We start from the raw sequence: 6,698 nt of genomic DNA, 5'->3' as shown, positions 1-6,698 counted from the left end.
CGACCCCTGCCGCCCAGCAGGTGCTGCCTGTGAAATCAGACAGAGTATTGAATTATTGTGTCAAAGTGGACGCAACACACTTGGTACTGTCATGTCGCACAGTGTTACCGCATCGCTGTCATGCTGTGAGCTGGCATATGGTAGCCAGGCTAATCACGCGGTGTTGTACTGTCACATCGTCTCCACCCTTTGTCAGAAGAACATGAATGTCTGTACACAAAGAAATAAAAGGGGGAGTATTTTAAAACTCCCGGAACATGCGCTTCTTCCATTCTAAAGAGATAAGCAAGGTTCATGATCTGTTTTCCATGCGCTTCTTCCATTCTAAAGAGATAAGCAAGGTTCATGATCTGTTTTCCATGCGCTTCTTCCATTCTAGTTTGTTATCCCTGAAGTCAGAGTAGTCTCCTGAGCAGGTGTTAAACCACACCAGGTCTCTGTTTGAACCAGGGTCTTATTTAAATCTGATCCTAACACATCAAAGCAAGGTGATGCTCCTCCTCTCCTCCTGTCCTCCTCTCCTCCTGTCCTCCTCTCCTCCTGTCCTTCTCTCCTCCTGTCCTTCTCTCCTCCTGTCCTCCTCTCCTCCTGTCCTTCTCTCCTCCTGTCCTTCTCTCCTCCTGTCCTCCTCTCCTCCTGTCCTCCTCTCCTCCTGTCCTCCTCTCCTCCTGTCCTTCTCTCCTCCTGTCCTTCTCTCCTCCTGTCCTCCTCTCCTCCTGTCCTTCTCTCCTCCTGTCCTTCTCTCCTCCTGTCCTCCTCTCCTCCTGTCCTTCTCTCCTCCTGTCCTTCTCTCCTCCTGTCCTTCTCTCCTCCTGTCCTCCTCGTTTCCTGTCTATTTCTCCTCCTGTCCTCCTCTCCTCCTGTCCTTCTCTCCTCCTCTCCTCCTGTCCTCCTCTCCTCCTGTCCTTCTCTCCTCCTCTCCTCCTGTCCTCCTCTCCTCCTGTCCTTCTCTCCCCCTGTCCTCCTCGTTTCCTGTCCTTCTCTCCTCCTCTCCTCCTGTCCTCCTCTCCTCCTGTCCTCCTCATTTCCTGTCCTTCTCTCCTCCTGTCCTCCTCTCCTCCTGTCCTCCTCTCCTCCTCGTTTCCTGTCCTTCTCTCCTCCTGTCCTCCTGTCCTCCTGTCCTCCTCTCCTCCTGTCCTTCTCTCCTCCTCTCCTCCTGTCCTTCTCTCCTCCTGTCCTTCTCTCCTCCTGTCCTCCTCGTTTCCTGTCCTTCTCTCCTCCTGTCCTCCTCTCCTCCTGTCCTCCTCTCCTCCTGTCCTCATCGTTTCCTGTCCTTCTCTCCTCCTGTCCAGACCAGACCAGAACAGACCAGAACAGAACAGACCAGACCAGACCAGAACAGAACAGACCAGTCCAGAACAGACCAGAACAGACCAGACCAGAACAGACCAGAACAGACCAGACCAGAACAGACCAGAACAGAACAGACCAGAACAGAACAGACCAGACCAGAACAGACCAGAACAGACCAGACCAGACCAGACCAGACCAGAACAGAACAGACCAGAACAGAACAGACCAGACCAGAACAGACCAGAACAGACCAGACCAGACCAGACCAGACCAGAACAGACCAGAACAGACCAGAACAGACCAGACCAGAACAGACCAGACCAGAACAGACCAGACCAGAACAGACCAGACAGAACAGAACAGAACAGACCAGACCAGGACGGATCACTAATGAGCGAAACACTCTCTGGCTCTACGGGACCATCTGCCATCCCTTTCATAATTAAAACCAGTAGAAGACCTTGATGTTTTCGCTCTTTCAGAAACATGCCTAAATGTGTATATTACATCACAGACTGCCTGTGTATATTACATCACAGACTGCCTGTGTATATTACATCACAGACTGCCCGTGTATATTACATCACAGACTGCCCGTGTTTATTACATCACAGACTGCCTGTGTATATTACATCACAGACTGCCTGTGTTTATTACATCACAGACTGCCCGTGTTTATTACATCACAGACTGCCCGTGTTTATTACATCACAGACTGCCCGTGTTTATTACATCACAGACTGCCCGTGTCTATTACATCACAGACTGCCCGTGTTTATTACATCACAGACTGCCCGTGTTTATTACATCACAGACTGCCCGTGTTTATTACATCACAGACTGCCCGTGTTTATTACATCACAGACTGCCCGTGTATATTACATCACAGACTGCCCGTGTTTATTACATCACAGACTGCCCGTGTTTATTACATCACAGACTGCCTGTGTTTATTACATCACAGACTGCCTGTGTATATTACATCACAGACTGCCTGTGTATATTACATCACAGACTGCCCGTGTTTATTACATCACAGACTGCCTGTGTATATTACATCACAGACTGCCTGTGTATATTACATCACAGACTGCCCGTGTTTATTACATCACAGACTGCCCGTGTTTATTACATCACAGACTGCCCGTGTTTATTACATCACAGACTGCCCGTGTTTATTACATCACAGACTGCCCGTGTTTATTACATCACAGACTGCCTGTGTTTATTACATCACAGACTGCCTGTGTATATTACATCATAGACCGCTGCGCTCCAGCAGGTATATTTCACTAGTCATCCCCAACGCCAACTCCTCCTTTGGCCGCCTTTCCTTCCAATTCTCTGCTGCCAATAAATGGGACGAATTGCAAAAATCACTGAAGCTGGAGTCTTACATCTCCCTCACGAACTTTAAGTATCAGCTGTCAGAAAAGCTTACTGATCATTGTACCTGTTCACAGCCCATCTGTAAATGTCCCACCCAACTACCTCATCCCCATATTGTTATTTATTGTTTTGCTCATTTGCACCTCAGTATCTCAACTTGCACATACACCTTCTGCACATCTATCACTCCAGTGTTTAATTGCTAAATTGTAATTATTTCGCCACTATGGCCTATTTATTGCCTTACCACCCTAATCTTACTACATTTGCACACACTGTATATATACTTTCCTATTGTGTTATTGACTGCACATTTGTTTATTCCATGTGTAACTCCGTGTTGTTGTTTGTGTCACACTGCTTTGCTTTATCTTGGCCAGGTCGCAGTTGTAAATGAGAACTTGTTCTCAACTGGCCTACCTGGTAAAATAAAGGTGTTCTCAACTAGCCTACCTGGTTAAATAAAGGTGTTCTCAACTAGCCTACCTGGTTAAATAAAGGTGTTCTCAACTGGCCCATCTGGTTAAATAAAGGTGTTCTCAACTAGCCTACCTGGTTAAATAAAGGTGTTCTCAACTAGCCTACCTGGTTAAATAAAGGTGTTCTCAACTGGCCCACCTGGTAAAATAAAGGTGTTCTCAACTAGCCCACCTGGTTAAATAAAGTTGTTCTCAACTAGCCTACCTGGTTAAATAAAGTTGTTCTCAACTAGCCTACCGGGTTAAATAAAGGTGTTCTCAACTAGCCTACCTGGTTAAATAAAGGTGTTCTCAACTACCCTACCTGGTTAAATAAAGGTGTTCTCAACTAGCCTACCTGGTTAAATAAAGGTGTTCTCAACTAGCCTACCTGGTTAAATAAAGGTGTTCTCAACTAGCCTACCTGGTTAAATAAAGTTGTTCTCAACTAGCCTACCTGGTTAAATAAAGTTGTTCTCAACTAGCCTACCTGGTTAAATAAAGGTGTTCTCAACTAGCCTACCTGGTTAAATAAAGGTGTTCTCAACAAGCCTACCTGGTTAAATAAAGGTGTTCTCAACTAGCCTACCTGGTTAAATAAAGGTGTTCTCAACTAGCCTACCTGGTTAAATAAAGGTGTTCTCAACTGGCCCACCTGGTAAAATAAAGGTGTTCTCAACTAGCCCACCTGGTTAAATAAAGGTGTTCTCAACTAGCCTACCTGGTTAAATAACGGTGTTCTCAACTGGCCTACCTGGTTAAATAAAGGTGTTCTCAACTAGCCCACCTGGTTAAATAACGGTGTTCTCAACTGGCCTACCTGGTTAAATAAAGGTGTTCTCAACTAGCCTACCTGGTTAAATAAAGGTGTTCTCAACTAGCCCACCTGGTTAAATAACGGTGTTCTCAACTGGCCTACCTGGTTAAATAAAGGTGTTCTCAACTAGCCTACCTGGTTAAATAAAGGTGTTCTCAACTGGCCTACCTGGTTAAATAAAGGTGTTCTCAACTAGCCTACCTGGTTAAATAAAGGTGTTCTCAACTGGCCTACCTGGTTAAATAAAGGTGAAATAAAATAAAATGTAAAAAAAACAAAATGGGGAATGCTTCACTGTTAGCTGAAATGTCAGAGCACATACATTGAACTGGGAGAGTTGCTGAGCTATCAGAATACTGTAGAAGGTACAGCCTACCTACACACTGCTGTACCTAAGGAACAGGTGTCCTACTGTCTACACACTGCTGTACCTAAGGAACAGGTGTCCTACTGTCTACACACTGCTGTACCTAAGGAACAGGTGTCCTACTGTCTACACACTGCTGTACCTAAGGAACAGGTGTCCTACTGTCTACACACTGCTGTACCTAAGGAACAGAAGTCCTACTGTCTACACACTGCTGTACCTAAGAAACAGAAGTCCTACTGTCTACACACTGCTGTACCTAAGGAACAGGAGTCATTGGAACAGTACAGCAAAAAAATAAGAAATTACTTATTTATTTACCCCACACCCAAACAGATCGTAGTGCGTTTGTCAATAATCCATAAAGACCTCTATGTGTTAAAGGACACCCCGAGAGCTGAAAGCTAGTTAGTGTATTAGGCCGTGCATGCCTGGTTCTCATCGTTCAGGAGAATCATGGATACTTCTCTGTGTGTGTGTCTCCCACTACACCACAATCTATCCCTCTCCTTTCTCTCTTTGTCCCCTTTCCACTCCGTATCTTAAGAGTTACAGCTGAGCCAGTTATTTAGACCAATCATGGCTTGGAAGAAAAACAAGGGATTTTAAAAAATAAAATTTAAAAAAAAGACCTGAAAATATCCACTGCAATTCAACAAGCTAATTCTGTAGGTATCAGCCAATCAGAGACTACTACTGGTGTCTTCATGTTACAATGAGCAGCTATGTTCCATGGTGATCTGGATAGGAAGGAACGCCATTGGAGGGGCTCAGACTGAGGGCGCTGATGCTAATCCAGGATTGGCTGAGACTGTAATAATAGGTTTCCTACACGTTTAGTTATCTGTTATCTGACACCAATGCTCTGTCTCACCTGGCGACCACTAGTGGACTGTTGGTCTTGACGGTTGGTGAGGGTTGTGTACGAGCTCCCTCCATCCTGCTGCTGACAGGCTGCCTCAGAGTTCCTCAGTCAGGCAGTATGTCATAGTCTCTGTGATGTTTTAAGCTGTGTACCTCTGAAGCTCTATAATGGGGCTTTAGGCTCTAGCTTCAATGGAAATGGTTAAAGTGCTCCTGTTTAACATCAGCTTGCAGGGTTGTGGGTGGGGAAGAAATAGGGGAGAGTTTAACAACCCCAGCCCCTTCTCTGTTTGTGGTAATGAACTTTTACCTTGGGGGAGGGGGGAAAGAGGGCGAGAGAGATTGGGAGGGAGGGAGGGAGGGAAGAAAGCTGCTTCTAGTTCCCTGCATCCTTGCTCGCTGTGTTTGTGTAACCCTCTCTCTTTCTCTGCCTCCTAATTGTGTCCCGCGGGCCCCCAGCCTCTCAACCTCAGTGTTCACAGCCTTTCCTGTATCTCACAGTTATCCTCCCCTCTCCCTCCCCCTAACCCCCTCCAACCCTACCCCCTTCAGCCTGATCCAACAGTGGTCCTTACACCTCTCCCTCCTCTCTCCCTCCTCTCTCCCTCTCCCTCCCTGCCGCCTCCAACTCTACCTCCTTCAACCTGATCCGACAGTGATCCTTACTCCCCTCCCCTCCCTCCAACTCTACCTCCTTCAGCCAATCCGATAGTGATCCTTGCCCCTCTCTCCCTCCTCTCTCCCTCCCCTCTCCCTCTCTCCCTCCCCTCCCTCCAACTCTACCTCCTTCAGCCAATCCGATAGTGATCCTTGCCCCTCTCTCCCTCCAATTCTACCCTCTTCAGCCCAATCCGACAGTGATCCCCCCCCCCCCCCTCCCTCCCTCCCTCCCTCTCATTAATCACTCTACTTCAAAGATTTACTGTTGTTTGTTGATCCAGGCCCTCCACCCTTCTCTCCTCCTCCCCTCTCCTCAGAGCCCTGGGTTAGGGTTCCTGAGGGTTTCATGGGAAGTGGGATAGAGTTTGGAATGGCTCCTCTCCTCCCTGTGAAAGACAGGGAGGAGAGAGGGGGAGTGAAAGACAGGGGGGGAGTGAAAGAGAGAGGGGGAGGTAGTGAAAGACAGGGAGGAGAGAGGGGGAGGTAGTGAAAGACAGGGAGGAGAGAGGGGGATGTAGTGAAAGACAGGGAGGAGAGAGGGGGATGTAGTGAAAGACAGGGAGGAGAGAGGGGGATGTAGTGAAAGACAGGGAGGAGAGAGGGGGATGTAGTGAAAGACAGGGAGGAGAGAGGGGGAGGGAGTAGTGAAAGACAGGGAGGAGAGAGGGGTAAAAGAAAAACACCAACCAGTAGCTGACGGCTGGCCTTTGTAACCGTCGTGTGACACATCTGGTGTAATTAAAACAAGCCAGGAGGCAGATGTAGAAGATCATGACACCCCTCATCTAAAAGGCTTACAGGGCGATAAGGAAAAAATCTGTGAGATCGCGGTCCCCTGAAAAGGCCTGGG

This window comes from Oncorhynchus gorbuscha, linkage group LG01, assembly GCF_021184085.1.
Source record: "Oncorhynchus gorbuscha isolate QuinsamMale2020 ecotype Even-year linkage group LG01, OgorEven_v1.0, whole genome shotgun sequence".
Taxonomy (NCBI): Eukaryota; Metazoa; Chordata; class Actinopteri; order Salmoniformes; family Salmonidae; genus Oncorhynchus; species Oncorhynchus gorbuscha.
Note: the sequence above shows the minus strand (reverse complement) of the source record.